The 12,460-nt window shown below is 44.1% G+C and overlaps 1 protein-coding gene and 1 long non-coding RNA gene across 7 annotated transcripts in view; one reads left to right on the forward strand and one right to left on the reverse strand.

Annotated features, from left to right (window-relative positions):
* Positions 1–2,767: 2,767 nt before the first annotated feature.
* On the reverse strand, positions 2,768–4,867 carry LOC105508142. Its single transcript, XR_001001212.1, has 2 exons — positions 4,715–4,867; positions 2,768–2,937 (listed from the first exon to the last, which is right to left on the reverse strand). It is a non-coding gene; the product is annotated as an uncharacterized LOC105508142 (long non-coding RNA).
* STAG2 (stromal antigen 2) overlaps positions 4,090–12,460 on the forward strand; it is a 155,983-nt gene continuing 147,612 nt past the window's right edge. For 3 of the 6 annotated variants that reach the window (XM_011936950.1, XM_011936954.1, XM_011936952.1), the window contains exon 1: positions 5,232–5,382. The gene's annotated coding sequence lies outside the window, so the exon portion shown is untranslated. Of the gene's footprint in view, positions 4,394–4,837; positions 4,962–5,231; positions 5,383–12,460 lie in introns of those variants that run through there. The other 3 variants (XM_011936951.1, XM_011936953.1, XM_011936949.1) reach the window with 3 other exon arrangements.

Consider the following 12,460-nt stretch of genomic DNA (forward strand, 5'->3'; position numbering starts at 1 on the left):
TTTTATTTTTTTTTTTGAGATGGAGTCTCGCTCTGTCGCCAGGTTGGAGTGCAGTGACATGATTTTGGCTCACTGCAACCTCCGCCTCCTGGGTTCAAGAGATTCTCGTGTCTCAGCCTCCCGAGTAGCTGGGACTACAGGTGAGCTACCACGCCCAGCTAATTTTTGTATTTTTAGTAGAAACAGGGTTTCACCATGTTGGCCAGGATGGTCTCGATCTCTTGACTTCGTGATCCACCCACCTAGGCCTCCCAAAGTGCTGGGATTACAGGTGTGAGTCACTGCGCCCGGACTTAATTTGCATTTCTTAGTGGCAAATGAAGTTGAGCACTATTTTATATATGTATTAGCCATCTGTATTTCTTATTTCTTTTCTTTTTTTTGAGATGGATTCTCGCTGTCACCCAGGCTGGAGTGCAGTGGCACCATCTTGGCTCACTGCAACCTCTCCTCTGCCTCCTGGGTTCAAGCGATTCTCCTGCCTCAGCCTCCTGAGTAGGTGGAACTACACCATGCCTATCTCATTTTTTGTATTTTTAGTAGAGACAGGGTTTCCTTGTGTTAGCCAGGATGGTCTCGATCTTCTGACCTTGTGATATGCTTGCCTTGGCCTCCCAAAGTACTGGGATTACAGGTGTAAGCCACCATGCCTGGCCTAGCCATCTGTATTTCTTCTCCAAGTAGACCATATCCTTTGTCCACTTTTCTCCTGGAGTTTTAAACTTTACCTTATTGATTTTGACAGTTCTCCATATCTTGAAGAAATTAGCTTTTTTCATCCATACAGCAAATATTTTCTCACAGTTTCTAGCTTATCTTTTGACTTTGTTTCTGGTGTCTTGGTATACATAATTTTTTAATTTCTGTGGACTTAAATTTATTTATCTACTTTTAGATTTCTAGGTTTTATGGTTAGAATGGTGTTTGAAAATATGAAAAATGGGCTGGTCACGGTGGCTCACGCCTGTAATCCCAGCCCTTTTGGAGGCCAAGGCAGGCGGATCACCTGAGGTCAGGAGTTGAAGACCAGCCTGACCAACATGGAGAAACTCCATCTCTCCATCTCTACTAAATATACAAAAATTAGCCGGGCGTGGTGGCGCGTGCCTGTGATTCCAGCCACTCAGGAGGCTGAGGCAGGAGAATCGCTTGAACCCCGGAGGCGGAGGTTGCAGTGAGCTGAGATGGAGCCACTGCACTCCAGCCTGAGTGACAGAGCAAGACTTTGTCTCAGAAAAAGAAAAAAAAAAAAAAAAGAAAAGAATATATAAAAAACATACATATGCTGTACAGAGGAGGAGATTATCTGGAAAACCTAATTTATAATCAGAAGTTTGTTCCATTTGCATGGAGTTTAAAGCAAAGAGAACTGTGGGATGTTTTAGTAAACCTGGAGAATTATCTTTGTTATACTGTGGCATATGAATTTCTTGTGACCAGAACATTTCTGCATCAAATAGTGTCTTGCCTTTTATAGAGTATCAGATGTTTGTAAGTTTTAACTATCAATTCTCCTTTTTTCTTATTAGGCACCCAAAGCTTCTGCCTTTACAATATTATCTCATAAAGGACATGTTACAAACAAGATTAATATTATTTTCCATCAGTTATTTCATTTTTCATTATTTCACATTTCGTTTGAAGGCATTTTCTCCCTTTGTCCTCACATTCAAAGGGTGAATTGTTTAGGTGTTACAGTACCCCATGAAATAAACTCCACTTCTTATGATAGGACTGGAGCACCTAGCATTCTTTACATATTGAAGTCTTGACAAGTATGTTTTTGAAAGAGCTCTAACAAAAAAAAGGTTACTGTAAAATATTCTTAAATATTAGTAAAAATGTGCTACAACATTTATTTCTGATGTTATACCAGTTTGTTATTAATCTTCAGTGGTATTTTTCACAAAATGAGAGCTAATTTGCTAAACAGAAGAACTTTTCAGTTTTGTTCTAAGCATAAAATTGTTTAAAATCTCAGTTGCTACATAGATAATTAACTGAGAACACAAATTTATAAAATAGATAAAAAACTATTTGTACAATGTACTATAAATGTGATGTTTGGGGCAGAAAATCAGTTGTTTTCAGCTAATACTAAGACAGGAAATCATTTAATATCAATTGAGATTAAATTGGCACAATTGAACTAAATTAATGTAAAAATGACTTGGTACACGGCCCAATTTTTCTATTACTTCAAGTGGAATTTTGCATTAACTTATATAACTGTAAATTTTCCACTACTCTCTATTTAATGTTCTAGCTGCATTATTCTGTAACTTGAATCTATTAAAAACTGTATAGCATTCTACCAAAGATGGTCTATAAAAGAAATGGAAATTTATTTTGAATAGTATTCCACTCTCCAAAGCTTTAGAGGTAAGTACAAATGTCTCAGATTTTACTTCTTGTTATTGATATTTAGATGTTTCTGTTTAACTTTTATTGTCCAGTTGATTAAATATACTATAGCTCTTTTTGTAAAGTTGCAGTAAAAACAATAAGCACAGAGGATGGGAGAGAAACAAACAAGAGATACGGAAGGAATATGATTTAAGGACTGAAAATAATCGTTTTATTGCATTAGGAATGTTTTAGAAGTGATATCGGGGTGAAGGCTTCATGATTTACACAGGGCTCACCCTATTTCTCAGTTGGAAAATTTGTTGTTATTAATACGTTTTATTCCTTTTCTTCTAACTGAAATGTAGTTTAAGAAATATTTTAACCAAAATTTCACAAAAGGAACAGAAACGAAGACTTGTTAAGCAAACACTATTTTATGAATCTACGAACTTCTATAACAGCAATGGAGACACTGTAATAGGTCACTTCTTCCTGTCCAAGGAAAAAGCGGCGCTTTGGATGGGATAGGCCCTCCCCGAGTTTTTCTCCCCCGAGTAAAGAGCTCTTGGCGGTCAAAGGTCCAGTACACTGGATTCGAAACAAATAAAAAAATAAGGGTGACAAACATTTTAGTTAACAGGGGTCGGAGGAGCAGAAAGGGTCTTTTCGCACTTCAAACATCTTGGGGGAGGGTTGGGAAGGCAGGATGCGAAGTAACCTAAATTCTCAACAATTTCGCGCTGCTGCCCCCGCCCAGGAAGCCAGTGGATGCGCGGGTGAGGCGGGGTCCCCCCACACTCCTTTGCCCAAATTTCGATTTCCCTCCACTTCGCTCGGTCGTATCTCTTCCCCTGCCCCGAGAGTGGCGAACAAATTGGTCGAGCGCCCGGCCTAGCCTAGTAGTCCAGTTCCTTAGGACTCCTAGACCCTGGAGACACAGACCACGTTTTCTCGGAGACGGGACCAGTGGGCTGTAAAGCAAAACAATTTTTCTTTCTTTTCCAGGGCCAGGTCTTCCTGGTAGAGAATCAGCTCGCTCTCTCTCCACACCCGAAGCAAAAAAAACAAAACAAAACCAACCACTATTCCGCCCCCGATCTAGCCCAAGCAGCCCCATTAAACCACTTAGGATCAGGTGCCAGAGTTAAGCGAGTTGGGTTCTTCTGGTGGGAAAGGGTAGGGACAAGGGGGCATTGAAGGTCCGGGAACTAGGGCCACAGGCCCCTCGCTGGGGTGTGTCAGAAGAGGGGACTTCGAAGGGTGATGCCCGACTAGGCTGCCACCTTAGCGCCGCGCGAGGAGCTCAGGGGCCCGGGGAACGAGTCCCCGAGCGAGTCCAGCCAGCCTCTGGATTCCCACGGCCCGGGGCTCCGCTGGACATTCTTACCGCCCTCCCCTCGACACCCTACTAAAGGCAGAAAAACCGCAGCTCGATCGGGTCCGCGGCGGAAGGGCGGCCAAACGAATGAGTAAGTCAGGCGCGGGCACGGCACCTTGTTTACCCCACTCGGTGGCGCGCCCCTGCGGGCGCCTGGTTTGCGGGCGGCGTCGGAGACGCTGAACCCGGGAGTCAGTGGGCCACGATTGGTCGGTGACTGGGAGGAGGGCGCTGGGTGGGAGGGCTGGGAGCCAGGCGTTGCAGTGGCAACTCTCTGCCGCTAGATGCCGCTCCCTCCCAACAGGAGCCGGGCGCGGGTTCGTGGCCGACAGATGGCGCCTGCGCGTTCCATTCGCCTCCAAGTCGCCGAAGAGCGAACACCCCAAACAATCCCGAAGCGCCACCAAAAAAAAAAAAAAAAAAAAAAAAAAAAAAAAAAAAAGAAAAAAAAACCCCGCCGGATCCGACCGCCACTTTCAAAACCCCCCACCGCTCTAGAACCGCGGGAGCTTCCGTCCCTGAGTAGAATTCGAGGGTGTAAAGAAGAGGAAGGGGAAAAATATCTTGTACCAGCCCAGGGGTGAAGAAGCCCCCGGCCTGAGAAAGAAGGAGGAGTGGGGGAGGCGAACAGTCTCGTTGCTGCCTCTGTGTACGCTGAGGGGGGAGGTAAGTTATAAAATGGCGGAGGCGAAGCTTCTAGAAGTTTGGAGGGGCACCCGGAGGGCGCGGGGCCCACCGTGAGGTGTGTATGGTTGAAACAGGGCGAGAGAGAGGAGTTGGGAGGGAAAAAGGTTGGGCACTCTGTTGCCATTGAATTTCCCCTCTGCTTCCTTCGCCCCCATGGGGGGCAGCCATGGAGTGGGGGACAGAGTCCACGCGGGAGGATCTTCCTCGCCCCGCGGCGCCCCCAGCCCTCCTTTCTCCCTTCTTCCCCCAAGTCGCTACCCCAACACTTACAAGGAACTTCCAGCCCCCCTTCCTCCCTACCTCCTACTCCTAGAGTGGCTTTCTACCGCAGGGCTCTTCTTTTCGACTACCCTCGTTGAAGATTTTCTCTTCCTTCCCTCGCCCAACTCTCCCTCGGGGCCTCTACGGAGACCCCCCCCCCCCATGGGTGGCCCAAAATGGAGAACGCGGAGCAGCGCAAGATGGAGGCTCCGCTTCTCTGTGTAGCAGTAGATTTAGGTTCCTTTTCTCCGGCAGGCTCATAAGCCTAGGAGAGCCCGAACTGGAGGTGGGGTGGGGTGCGAGTCGTAGTCGGGGGAGGAAAGCCGGGAGGCTGTGGTTGGGGTGGGGGAGAGCGCGGTGTCGCGGTGAGGGGAAGGCAGAGAGCAAAATGGTGGTGCTGGGAACCTAGGGGGGAGGGGAGAAAGGAGGCTCAGTTGTGTATATTTGGGCCTCGGACCGAGGGAGGCGAGGGAAAATCTACTCTGATCACACCCCTCCCTCGTGCCCCCTCCCTTCTCCCTTCCCCTCCTTCCTTCCCTCCCTCCCCCCTCCCTCCCTCTCTTCCTCCCTTCCTAGAGAGGGAACAACATTCATGTGACGGGCCCCTCTGCTTCTCCCCCGCCCCATCATCTCCAGCGCGTGGTGGGGGAACTGCTGGGGAAGGCGATTGGCATCGATCTCTCCATCCCTTCCGAGGCCCGACTTCGGTCAGTTTTCTTCGGGCAACAATTTTCTAAATCGGCTGGGGTCTGGCGGTGTTGGCCCCCGCGCGCAGACCTTGCCCCGAAGGGGGCCCTGCCTGCCTGGCATGGGCGGAGGGGGGAAGGGCGGGAGTGGAAGGCTGTTTGTTGGGGGGTTTTGGCGCCACTTTTGTTTTAGTTTTAGTGCTGCTTTTCATTCCCACCCCCACCCGCACTGTCTTTCTCAAGGCACGAACTGAGCTGATCCTTGCCCCAGGTAGGCAGCCTGTGCGTTTTCACTCCACACTTTTATTCTTGCTCGGGGTCGACTTTCTTTTTTCTTCTCCCCTGGATCCGGAGATCTGCGGACGGCGATTTGGGGACGAAAAGGGTCGGATGGGCCGTGGGAGAGAGAAGGTGTGGGAAACAGCATCAAGTAGTTCCGCAAAACTTTGAGCCCCGTTCCCATTTTCTTTTGGCCTAGAATTGTGAACGTATTGTTGATTTCGGCCTTTTTTCCCCCCGTCGCGAGAATGTCTTGTTTTGCCTTTAGTTTTTTATAAACCGCTGTACTTTCGACATTTAGTTTCCGCTCCCCCTTGGTGCATATGTCATTTTATTTTTAATCCTTAACTGTAATGGGTTATCGTGTGATTTTCGTGCTTCAGTGCTCGGCTTTAATTTTTAATATTGCATTAGTAGTTTCATCCGGTTTGTGAGACTTTCTCTTCCGTGGCCTAGAATGTTTTTTATGTTGTTGCATACCACCCCTCTTCTCTCTCCCTCCTTCTTTCTCTTGGATGTAGTTTTTAAATTGAGGGCCATGGTGTTGGATTAAATGTTAATTTACAGTTTACATGATATATCTATTGGAAACTTTTGATCTGTAAGGTTGGATTTAAGTAAACGAGACGCTTGTGTTGGTTTGCAATGGTTCCTTAAAATGCGCGGGCCACCCCCTTCTCCCACCGTAAAGCCCCATCTTCCCTTCACACTGGAGTGTAAATTCCATACCCCTTTTCTCCCACGGACCGCCGTATTTCACAGCAGCCACACCCTGTATTTGTCTCTGTGGATTGGACTCATTATCAGCTTAATTTAGTGACTCTTAAACCACCATGATGGGACTTGCTTAAGCACGAAGCTTCTTTTCCTGTTTAGTCCTAGTGGTTAGTGTCGAAAGAGGAATAATCGAGGTTTCTTGATGAAACCTAGTGCAGTCCAACCTCTGCCTTTTTTCTGTTGTCTTTTTTCCTACTCCGGGCTGTTGGCGGTGTCAGCACCGCTGCTGGGGGCGGGGGTGGAGGGGAGAAAGAGTCGGGTTACCGAAGTGCGTCATTCCTGGCTCTAGCAGGGCCTGCTCGGGAGCTGCTGGTGTTTGTTACTGTCCTCGCAGCACTTTTCTGCCAACCTTCTCTCTCTGCGTATTGGTTAGGAGCAAAAGCAGGAGGCGGTCTCCTAATTCTGTCTGTAGCCTAGCGCGTTACGTTTAAGGGTATATGTGAACTTATTTTGTTAAAAAAAGGCCCTGGGAAGTGGATGCATTTGTTTAATGACATATAATTCAGGTAGTTTAGGCTTGCTCTCATATACTTTACGATGAACAGTGGGGTTAATTTTCAACATTTTCAACCACTTAACATTAAAATGCCTGTTTTTCTTTCTACATTGATATCAATCTATAATTAGGGATCAGAAGGACCAGTTTAAGGTATATAAGTGTTCAGCAGTTTTTCAAGTGGTTGAATTGCAGTTTTGTGGCACATCATGTTAAATAGTCGATTTTTTTCGTTTTGAACTAAAGTGCCACGTTAAGTAAGTTAATTGCAAATGTTTAAGTTCGTTTTCATCACATTTCCCTATTTGTCTTTTTAAGTATAATTTTAAATATGCCCTTTGGGTTTTATGGACTTCGTTAAAATTCTTAAAGATGGTTATATGTTTGTGTTTAACTGAGTTCTTAAATTTATCACCTACCAAGGAATTGTGTAAGGCGGCTGTATAGTTACATTGTTGGATTTTGACTTCTTAACTTGCTAGTTTTTGATACTTTTGCTATCTCTGGGTAGAAGTGTACTTAGAGAACATAGTATCTTCCTCTTAATTATTTTTGAAGATAATAATGAGAGGAGGGAGTGGGTAGGAGGTAGGTGTGAAACAGGTGGCCTTGAGTTGATTATTGTAGCTGGATGAATACAGAAGCGCTCATTGTTACTATCATTCTCTCTACTTTTGTGTGTGCTGTTAAAAATTTCCATAGTTTAAGAGAAATTTTTTTTTTCAGAATAATTTCCACATTGTCTTACAGTCTTGGGGGTAATGACTTAAGTTTATATTTACATGTCAAAATTAGTTGCATGGGAAGTTTAGCCTTGTGTAAGTGATTACACAATACTTGGCAAAACTTTCAAAAAAGAAACGTTTAAACAGGAACTAGTATAAAACAGGCAACATAAATAAAGTTCAACAAATTGGTTGAACTTTAAATGTTTATAACTTAGCCTGAATGTGCTCTACTTTTAGTTTCCTTTTTAATTCTTTGAAAACAGGAAAATTCCATTTGCAAATTTTGTAAATTCTGCTTGGTGTCTATTTCATGAAGTTGGAGTTACAGTGAGTCAGTATGAAAGGGATTTACTATTAATAGGAGGGGCTTTGGCAGTTGCAGTAAGTGACAGTGGAAGGGATTGAGGTACCACAGGGAACATTCCTGGTAGAAAGATCTAGGTAGCTGAATTCAGTTTCAGGATTTGGTGTTTAATGACTAGGTAGAGAAGCGGGTTGGAAAAGAAATGTACTTATTAGCTATTCCTTCCCACTGTGAAGTAACTATAGTATTCTAAGGTGTATCAGAGACTGGCAGAGAGGGTGGAGTGGATTCTTTTTTTTTTTTTTAACTGATATGAAAATGAGTGTTTACATTTAAAATGGTTTAAATCACCCCACACCCCAAGGATCTGGTGCTGTAACTAGTTAGAAGTTGATATGTAAAATATTTCAGTATTCTCTGTTAACATTCTGACCATTACCCATAAATAGTAAAAATGTGTTGCAATGAAAATCCTTGGTCTCCCTTAATTAGTGTATTCGTGAACTGCTCCTAAAATCTGTTAAGGTAAGTGCCTTTTTTTTTTTTTTTTGGCAGTTTTGTACGTTCAGTGTCAGGTTTATTTTTCCCCCCAGGAGATACATTTTAAAAATATATGTCACAGTTCTGAAAGGAATCCAAAATAATGGATATATAATTTATAGCAAAATTTCACCCCAGTCTGGGAACAGACATTTTGTGACTGTTATCATTAGTCTGTTTGTGTATTTCATGTTCAGAATTTTAGCTTTAGAAGGATGTTAAAGGAAAATAGGTGACATATTTCAAATTTTTATTCATATACAAATATTCTTAGTAGATGGTAAGGATTGTGGCATCAGATTTATTTTATTGTGGTGAGGCAATAGCTAAACTAATACACCAACACATGATGACTTTGGTAACTTTCAAGTATATTTAGTTAGGATTTTTTAAAGCCCAAACGCTCAAATAAGATTTTCTTGAAATCAAATTCTACATTTCTTTTTCAACTTTATTGACTTCTGCGGTCACCTGAGGACTTATGAATTAAAATAAATGGGATGGGCTTGGGAGACAGGCTAAGGCTCAGATCTATTCCTTTGGGAATTTAGGGTTAGATGTGAAAATACGCAGTTTAGTAATGCTTAATATTGTGCATGTTTAACTGATACCACCCACAGTCATATGTGGGAAGGTAGTAAACAGAGAATAGCATAATCTTTCTGCTTTGGGTTCTTTATAATAGATGGCAGACTTCAGTTTTTGATGCTGCAAGTTGACTTTTGAACTTAAACCAAAATCGGCCGGGCACAGTGGCTCACACCTGTAATACCAACACTTTGGGAGGCTGAGAGGCCGAAGTGGGAGGATCGCTTGAGCCCAAGGAGTTCAAGACCAGCCTGGGCAACATAGGGAGACTCTATCTTTACAGACAATTTAAAAATTAGATGTGGTGGTGCACACCTGTGGTCCCAGCTATTTGGGAAGCTGAGGCAGGAGGATTGCCTGAGCCTGGTAGATAGAGGCTGAGGTAAGCCATGATTGCACCACTGCACCTAGCCTGGGCAACAGAGCAAGACCCTGTCTCAAAAAAAATTAAAAAACTAAAACATACAGTTTACTATATAATGGAGTACCATTTTGGGAGTTGGGGAGAATAGCAAGGGAGAGGGATAGTCTCAGGTGTGGGCATCAGTATATACTGATGTTGGAGTATATGCAATCAGTATAGACTGATTGTTGGAGAGTAAGGAAGGAACTTTAAAGACATAGGCTATTTTAAAAGTGTTTGGCTGGGTGTCTTGGCTCACGCCTGTAATCCTAGCACTTTGGGAGGCTGAGGCGGGCGGATCACGAGATCAGGAGTTCAAGACCAGCCTGGCCAACATGGTGAAACCCCCATCTCTACTAAAAATACAAAAATTAGCTGGGCGTGGTGGTGCGTGTCTGTAGTCCTAGCTACTTGGGAGGCTGAGGCACAGGTTGCAGTGAGCTGAGATCGCGCCGCTGCGTTCTAGCCTGGGTGACAGAGCAAGACTCAGTCTACAAAATAAAAAAGTTCTTTATATTCTTCTGCATTGGCTATATGTTCAGGACTTTAGTTCGTGGTTTAATACTGTCCCTGTGTAATAATTCTTTATGTTTCTGTGTATCATAAATGATGGTTATCATGTGTTCTGATCGGCAAAGATATGTGAGAAAGGAAAATTATCAGTTTGATTTTTCAGTCTCTTGGGTTGCCTGCTTTACGTTTAATTTACCCAAATTTTATATTTCTTCATTGTAAGTGGTGTTGCTTGGTGGAGTCTAATTTTTGTGTATGTGCCTTTTAAAAATCTACACATCTTCAGCAGCTGTGGTAATCTGCTATCTAAATTGTGTTTTTAATGTATGCTTGCTATAGATCTTTGATACTTACCAGTAGACACCAAGGAGTCTTTACATATGGTTATTGTAGTAAGTCAAGAAGAGATTTATTTATTTTTTGAGACGAGTTTTGTTCTTGTTGCCCAGGCTGGAGTGCAGTGGCGTGATCTTGGGCTCCCTGCAACCTTTGCCTCTCGTGTTCAAGCGATTCTCCTGCCTCAGCCTCCCAGTAGCTGGGATTACAGGCGCCCACTACCACGCCTAGCTAATTTTTTGTGTTTTTAGTAGAGACATGGTTTCACCATGTTGGCCAGGGTGGTCTCAAACTCCTGACCTCAGGTGATCCACCCACCACAGCCTCCCAAAGTGCTGGAATTACAGGCAGAGCTACTGTGCCTGGCCAAGAAGAGATTATTGAAATTGTTTTACATTCCTCCTGCCGAAGAAAGAGAGGATGAATAATGTCAATGGTGTATTCTTTTCTTTTTTTGAGACTGAGTTTCGCTTTTGTCGCTCAGGCTGGAGTGCAAGGGCACGATCTCAGCTCACTACAACCTCTGCCTCCTGGGTTCAAGTGATTCTCCTGCCTCAGCCTCCCGAGTAACTGGGATTACAGGCATGCGCCACCACACCCGTCTAATTTTGTATTTTTAGTAGAGATGGGGTTTCTCCATGTTGGTCAGGCTAGTCTCGAACTCCCGACCTCAGGTGATCTGCCCGCCTCAGCCTCCCAAGGTGCTGGGATTACAGACGTGAGCCACTGTGCCCAGCTGGTCTATTCTTTTTTATTACAGTCATGCATTGCTTAACGGTGGGCATACCTTCTGAGAAATGCATCTTTAGGTGATTTTGGTTTGTGAGCATCATACAGTGTACTTACACACACCTAGATGGAATAGCCTACTACACACCTATGCCATATGGTATTGCCTGTTGCTCCTAGACTACAATGCTGTATAGCATGTTGCTGTACTGAATATCGTAGGCGGTTATAACACAGTGGTGTTTGTGTTTGAAAACAAAAAAGATACAATAAAAATACGGTAGAAAAGAAAAATTAATATACCTCTATAGGGCAGCTCCCTTATAATCTTATGGGACTACTGTCTTTTTTTTTTTTTTTTTTTTGAGACGAAATCTCCCTCTGTCGCTCAGGCTGGGGTGGAGTAGCGAGATCTTGGCTCACTGCAACCTCTGCCTCCTGAGTTAAAGCGATTCTCCTGCCTCAGCCTCCCGATTAGCTTGGGATTACAGGTGCGTGCCACCACACCCAGCTAATTTTTGTATTTTTAGTAGAGACGGGTTTTCACCATGTTGGTCAGGCTGGTCTCAAACTCCTGACCTCGTGATCTGCCTGCCTTGGCCTCCCCAAGTGCTGGGATTACAGGCATGAGCCACCGTGCCCGGCTGGGACCACTGTCTTATATGCAGTCTGTTGTGGGCTAAAATGTCATTATATGGCACATGACTGTATTTTAATTGGGAAATACATTACTAGGCTTGATGAGACAAACTAGGGAGATTTCAGTAAGCTCTGCCTAACTTAACGGACAATTCAAAGATAAAATTCCTTTATAAGAAATAAGTTGGCTTGGACGTGGTGACTCACCCTCTGAATCCCAACATTTTGGGAGGCCAAGGTGGGAAGATCTGTTGAGCCCAGGAGTTTGAGACCAGCCTGGGCATCATAGGGAGACCCCATCTCTACAAAAAAATTTAAAAATTAGTTGGGTGTGGTTGTGCAACCTGTGGCCCCAGTTACTGGGGAGGCTGAGGTGGGAGGATCGCTTGAACCCCAGGAGGTTGAGGCTGCAGTGAGCCGTGTGATCATGCCTTTGCACTTCATCCTGGGCAACAGAGTAAGGCCTTATCTCAAAAAGTTTAAATTCTGTTGTACATTGTTCAAGGAGGGGGAAAAACAAGTCCTATTTACGTTTTTGCAAGAATAACTTTTGAAACCTGAAGCATTCTAAGAAACTTAGTTTAACTGCTATTTAAGTTCCTACTGAATACCAGTAACCTTGTTTTAATCTTCTGTTTAATCTTCTCAACCACTTTGCAAGATAGGCGGTCCTCATCATTTTACACATGGGAAAGTTGACTTTCTTAGAGAGTAGATGCCTTGTCGCAAGTCACATGATGATAATTGACGGCTTTGGATTCACACTC

Source organism: Colobus angolensis, unplaced genomic scaffold (genome assembly GCF_000951035.1).
Source record: "Colobus angolensis palliatus isolate OR3802 unplaced genomic scaffold, Cang.pa_1.0 Scaffold159, whole genome shotgun sequence".
Taxonomy (NCBI): Eukaryota; Metazoa; Chordata; class Mammalia; order Primates; family Cercopithecidae; genus Colobus; species Colobus angolensis.